The 6,636-nt window shown below is 44.4% G+C and overlaps 1 long non-coding RNA gene across 1 annotated transcript in view; it reads left to right on the top strand.

Annotated features, from left to right (window-relative positions):
• The window catches only part of LOC106812360, a 9,738-nt gene that overhangs the window by 1,813 nt on the left and 1,289 nt on the right, over positions 1–6,636 (top strand). The window lies entirely within an intron of this gene.

Below are 6,636 nucleotides of genomic sequence, written 5' to 3'. Positions count from 1 at the left end.
ACACAATTTGTTTTGTCAGTCATACGATCTAGGTTCTCTTCCTTTTGATTGCAAAAAGGCTCTTATAACCCCAGTTTATAAAGGTGGTGGATCTTCCCTTGCGTCAAATTATCGCCCAATATCTTTGACTTCTCTTTGCTCTAAGGCATTTGAGCATATAGTCTACTCCTCTGTTATGAACTATTTCGATAGGCATGATATCCTGTCCCATCATCGACATTGGTTTCGGCATGGGTTTTCTACCGTTACCCAGTTAATCAACGTTTTTCATGACTGGACATTAAGTCTTGACAAATCTCGGCAGGTTGATGCAGTATTCCTAGATTTTAGTAAGGCCTTTGATAGGGTCCCTCATGACCTTTTAAGTTTCAAACTTGGTCACTTGGGTTTGGATACTAAGTACTACGTTAAAATGGATCTCTGACTTTTTGAAGGATAGATCTCAAATTGTCTGTGTTAACGGCAGCATGTTAGATGTGGCCGCTGTCACATCGGGTATACCCCAAGGTTCTGTGCTTGGTCCATTGCTGTTCTTATCCTTTATAAATGATTTGTTGGCCGAAACTGACCCTTCTACTTCTATTCGCCTCTTTGCTGACGACGCTGTTCTGTACCGCACCATCTTCAATAAGAGCGACCAGTTAGCCCTCCAGAGTATCCTTACTCGTACTGAGAAGTGGGCAACATCATGGGGTATGTCATTCAATACAGAGAAATGTAAAATTCTCCGCATTACTCACTCCAAATCACCCTTGACTTTTACTTACTCGCTGTATCATAAATATTTATCTCTTACCCCTACTTACAAATATTTGGGTGTTATTATTAGTAACGATCTTCGCTGGAATGCCCACGTTGACTATATTTGTAAGAAAGCATCCCGATCCCTCGGCATGATACGGCGTAATCTTAGCTTTGCTGACTCTAAAACTCAGTCCCTAGCTTTTAAAACTATGGTTCTGCCCATATTAGAATATGCTTCGCCAGGCTGGTGCCCCTATAGACTTCAGAACTGTTCTAAATTGGACACCATTCAGCATAAAGCTGCGAAATGGGTTTCCAGAAACTATGATGATAGTGTTGATGTTATTTTGGCTCGTCTTGAATGGCCTCCTCTTCGTGTCCGCTTTCTTCATTCAAAACTCATAACTTTCTATAAAATTATCATGGTGAGATGAAAATTGGCATTCCCTCACATAGGCGGCTCGGATACATTTCGTCGAGAAAAAAATAAGAAAAAACGCGCTGATTTTCTCCGTATTAATTTCTGACATAGTAGCATGTATAAATGGATATGCTCTTTGTGATTACAACTCTGATTAATTTAATTTTACACTCGTTTTAATGGTAACATATTGCTGTTTTTAAAAAAAGCGCGTCAGGGATTGTTTATTAAGTGCCGTATTTTATTAGTTATGCCCCTTTATTTGCTAAAATTTCCAATTTCTAACACAACTTGATTTTATAAGCAGTTTTTTACATTTTCTCTCATAAATATATGAAACTTAAAGAAAAATCTCTGTTATGCGCTATTTTGGTACATATTGCTGCTTAACCTGTGGCGATAAATTTTGCTTCCTCACTCTCTTGTGGATAATTGAGAAAAAATTCCCAAAAAGACCATTTTTTACATAAAATTCAAAATTTCGTGTGGGTACATAATTAGGTGCTGGAATTTCATGAATTTTTTTGGGCTTGAGCATAGAGATATTCGTCCTCTCATTAATAAAACGTCGTGATTAATTCGATTCATTCGTCAATAAACGTTTAAGATTCATTAGAGCAATACCCGTGCAAAAGGTTGAGAGTATCCTTAACACTTTTGACCCTATGTGAACCCAAATAATATCTCTGAGTAATTACCAATTGCTTGTCCTCTGTGGAGAGCGTAGGCTGTGATCTGTGCAGCTCTTCTGAAGGGATATGAGTCAGCCAACTGTAATATCACAATGAAAGCCATCAAAACAGTCAAAGCTCTGATCATGGTCACCTCTAGAAAAGGACACCACCTGTCTGTAAAGGCCGCTTGGTGTTCAACCGGTGTTTTATAGGCACCTTTCATCAAAGACCACTTCTGCTAAGTACTTCGCTTAAGCGGCTGCTCTGTACAAGTTTGACGGTTCTTTTAAAGGGAGAGTTTACTCTAGATTCTAGGGTCATTTTCAGTTAATTTAAGCCGTTATATAATTACGGCACCATAAAAAGTTTCATGGTTCAATCACCATTAGAAATATTTTTTTTTAATGTTTAAAACTAACGACTCAGTTTGATATACAACGACGGGTTGCTGGCCGCCACTCAATTCGCGCACGATATGATAAGTTTGCCCGCAAACCACTTTCCAGCCAAGGGGTACAGACGAGGGTGTTTATTAGATTTATTCATTTAAAAGCAATACAAGGATTGTATATCTTATAAACGACATATAGTTCAGTTATAATATGGATGAATTTGTTCCCTAAAATGATATCGTATCGCCGTTAATAGCATTTAGTATAAATATAATTGCACTTTTGGTTGACTTAGACCCTTCGGTCTGTAACGTGCAAATAAATGGTCAAATACGCCAACTTTTTCCGGGGTGGCGCACGGCCGTCGCCGCGGGTGTTCTGCGGCGGCCGCTTCAAATTTTCGTAGCGTTGATGGTGTAATTAAATATATCAAGCAATTAAATTAGTGTTATCTGGGTAACAAATACGTGTGGGTTCATAGAACGATTTGTTACCTTACAGTAAGTACAGTTGGTATGCCAGTAATAATCTTAGAGGCCTACTGTCCCTGTTAAAATAAGTCCACAAGGGCAATTTAACAGACCCACATGGATATTAGAATTTACTTTGCGGGCCGTGTTATTCTTGGGAGATGCGCAATTCAACCGACATGCTTGAATTAGTTTATAGTTTACCTTTTGTATCAAGCCTGCTTCATTGGTGGCACAGCAGTTATCGCATGAAATATAATAATAACAATTCACAACACGTCTACAGTGTGATTTTGAATCACTGGACTAGTACATGTGAACACCCGATGTTGGCCAAGACCATACTGAAGTTGGGGGGCTGGGGCGGCTGGCCTGTCGCTGGACACTGTCACGTTCTAAGACTGTTAAATTAAAGGCGCGACTGTGCCATATGAGGCAAAGGCAGGACTACCGACTAGGGACAGCCGTTGTCCGGACCCCCGCCCCTCGGCTCGCGCAGAAAACGCATCTTGAGGGGGGGTCTAATTTCAACAAATTTTTCTGGCGGGTTGGCCCCCCCAAACCCCCTCTTCGCGCTGTGATTGGGCTCCAAGTGTTTGGGTTACGATTGTACCCCCCCCCCACTAAAATCCTGTACACGCCCCTGTCTGAGCGAAGAGTAATACTGAGTTATGTTTTAAGTCAGTATTATATCAGTTGTTGAAATTCAAGTTGCAAGTTCAAGTTTTATAGTAAATGTATGGAAACGGAAAGCAATATAATATAAATTACGTACACTGTAAGTGATTTCAACTTTCTTTGTGTAATTAAAAGCTGTTCAAGTCTGCACTATCGCAGAGTTTGATTTCACCGCGGCGGTGTACATAGTAGCTCTTTCCGATCGCTTTCCTGATGGCAGTTTAATTTCAAGCTAATCGTTCGATGGTTTCCTTGTTTGTGGCTTTCGTGCGATTTTTGCCTGTGTACGTGGAATTGGTCTGTTGTTTTTCATTTGCTATGACAAGGGATCTTGAAGTACAAAGAAATTCGCCTCATTTATGCTTCTGAAAATGCATAAAAAGAGTCTGATTTTTAAAAAATTTTCTGGGTGGAGGCCCCCTGGTGACCCGCCACACCGGTTCCTTCGCCCTGCTGCGGTCCCTCGCGCACAAAGCCGGCGGGCCCAGACCGCCGCTTCAGGTTCGCCCAAACAAAATCTCAACAGTGCCCTTTTCCACTGCACCCCCCCTAGCAAATCCTGCATCCGCGCCCTGCCGCTACCGGTAAACAGTCAGGGCTTAGCAGGCGTAAATTTAACTTACAAACGCCACCGCCACCGCGTGGTGCCTTGCGCACGCCCCTGCTACACGGGTCTATTCGGCGCGTGGCGATTTCGCGTCGTCGCTCCCTGCGACAGTCCGCTCCGATACGCGCTTCGGCTCTGCCTAGTTCTCGCCGGTACAGCTGGTAGCGAAGGAGCCAGTGTAGGGAGGGGGGAGAGATAGGAGGAAGTTAGCAGTAGTACTAGTAGGTGGCATGTAGGGAGAAGCTTATGTGAAAGAATGAGGTAAGGGGGAGAAGAAGAATGCTGGTGGGATCCGAGAAGGAGAGAGGAGAGAAGTCTGGTGGAGGAGGGGGTGTCGGAGAAAACTGTGGAGAAAGGAGGAACGCGGTAGAATACAATAATGTTAACCCAAACCCAAAAGGATAGGGCGCCCCTATCCTCTTGGGTTGGGTTATTACATTATTGCTATCTAGAGGGAAGGGGAGAAGGGAGGGGACCTCGTACCCAGAACTACGAGAGGTGCTGACGATGTTCCACTGATACGCCCGAAACGCGCGCAGTAGACCGCCTCAGCGCATTTTGGCCCCCCGGTGGCCGTTTGCAAGTTAATTTATTTGGAGCTTAACCTTGGAAAAGCCGTTGTCAGCAAACAAAGATTAGCTTTAACATGTAGGTTCTTTACATTAACTTCCCACTCGTAAACCTGGGACACAGGAACAGTCGCAGCGTAGCCGCTTACTGAGAATGAGAAAATTCTCGAACAAATTCCTCCTTATTACATTACGAGACGTCCAGAACCCTCTCGTAACTTCAATATTAGAGGTTTGAGAAATAACCCATTGTTACACTACGAATGTACATTAGTTAGTGATATTATGAGAGGTGTGTGATAATAGAAAATAAAATGTGTTTTTTTTCTTGAAAATCACATCAACACATCATTAATTATCTAGCCTATCATAAAACAAGAGGCCATACTTTTACAAATGGCGAGCTTGGTGTGCGTGTTGTTCGTGGTTGTTTTACGGGGCCGTCTGTGCGGTGTGCCACGACTCGTGGGCGCCGTGGGCTCGGTGTTCTCAACTATGCTATCCCCCGCGGGGGCGTCGCCGCGGGGGGTTCCGTCGCAGTCGGGACGGGAGGTGACCGCAAGTCGTGGCAGGCACTAGTGTTAGAATACGTGTTAGGCCCATTAGCGGCTTTTAGTGTCAGGATTAGGGTTTTAATGGTTTTAGCGCGTCTCGAGGTGTAGTCGCGTTCTAGGTGTTTTACGGATTAGGGTGTAGGATTTACGGGTCTTAAGGCCGTTTTGTTAGGAGTTAGGGTTCAGGGTTTTTGTCGCGCACTCATGGCATCAGTCTGAGTCCCCACACCACTAGATTAATTTTCGGTGGACCTGTAAGCATGCCGTCATCAATAGTAGCGCGCTCGTGCCGACACAATGAGTACCTATTCGATAGCCTGTGGCAAGGTTAGTGTTGGCGGTGTTGTAGTGAGGTTGTTAACGTTAGTTGGTTAACGGTTTTGAACGTCATCGTCGCAAGTCCGTTGATATTTCACGTGACCTCCCTCCAAGCCGGTCGGGGATTAGCAAACACCCGGACTCTGCCGCGTTGTCGTGTCCTACTGCGCGTGGGAGTGTGTCTTGTTGGTGCCAGAATAAGTGTCGATGAAGAGCGCGTCGTGGTTCCATTCTAATTGATGATTTATGTGGTCAGCGGTAGGCGCGAGGTGGTCATAATATGCACTTATTCAGCTGTGCGGATGTACCAATAAATCTGGTATGAATTTAAGATTTTTGTGAGTCGGATTCTCATTCCAATTCAGCCAGCCCCTTGAGACATGAATTATGAACAGGAGTTCCTGGCTTAGTGCGTGAGTTTGCTCGTAGCTAACGATGTGTTTTCTGTCAACGCTACTCTCGTAGGCATTAACATTTAGTCGAGGGGATAAGTGTTATCTCATGCCGATGTATCATTAGCTAGTGGGATTACTCGTTTGACGATGTTTTCTGACAACGGGCCCGCTTCGGATGTTGTACCGTGGTTAGCTAATACTAGGGCTCTTCGAGGCGCTACTCCGATGTTTTCACATGCCTGGCGAATTTATAATCCCGGAGTCTGGCCTCTCACCTCATGACCTCAAACTTTGTTTTCGTGTTAATCTTTTCTCAATACGCTCGTCCGTGCCTTTCCTGGGTACCTCTTTCATCATAACGAACTGATGGCGACGAGAAAGTGGTATCAACCGTGTTACGACCACACTGCGCGATCGCAGCGGAAAAGGTGTTCGTACCAAATTTGTGCGATGTATTTACTTGAAGGTATGAGGCAGTGAGATTCCAGATACGGGACGATCACCGAGACAAAAGAAGCCTAAACTCTATAAATAGGCCATCCCTTAGAAGTTCTGCCCTTGTACATTCCGAAAACAATGTGAACACGCCTCAACGATTGACGCGGTGCCAGTGTGAACAGGCGTTCATAAGCAAGACGGGCATCACACCCTAATTGCAATATTTCATCTTTCACTCCATGATAATTTTTATAGAAAGTTCCCATGAGTTTTCGAACTGAACGAACCCGCCCCGCGGACCACTCCCTCCCCCCGACGGAACGAGCCCCCCTCGAGGCCCTCACATCTCACACGAACCGCACGCGAGTCCACCAAA

Source organism: Priapulus caudatus, unplaced genomic scaffold (genome assembly GCF_000485595.1).
Source record: "Priapulus caudatus unplaced genomic scaffold, Priapulus_caudatus-5.0.1 Scaffold638, whole genome shotgun sequence".
Taxonomy (NCBI): Eukaryota; Metazoa; Priapulida; class Priapulimorpha; order Priapulimorphida; family Priapulidae; genus Priapulus; species Priapulus caudatus.
Note: the sequence above shows the minus strand (reverse complement) of the source record. Positions and strands in the feature narration are given on the sequence as shown.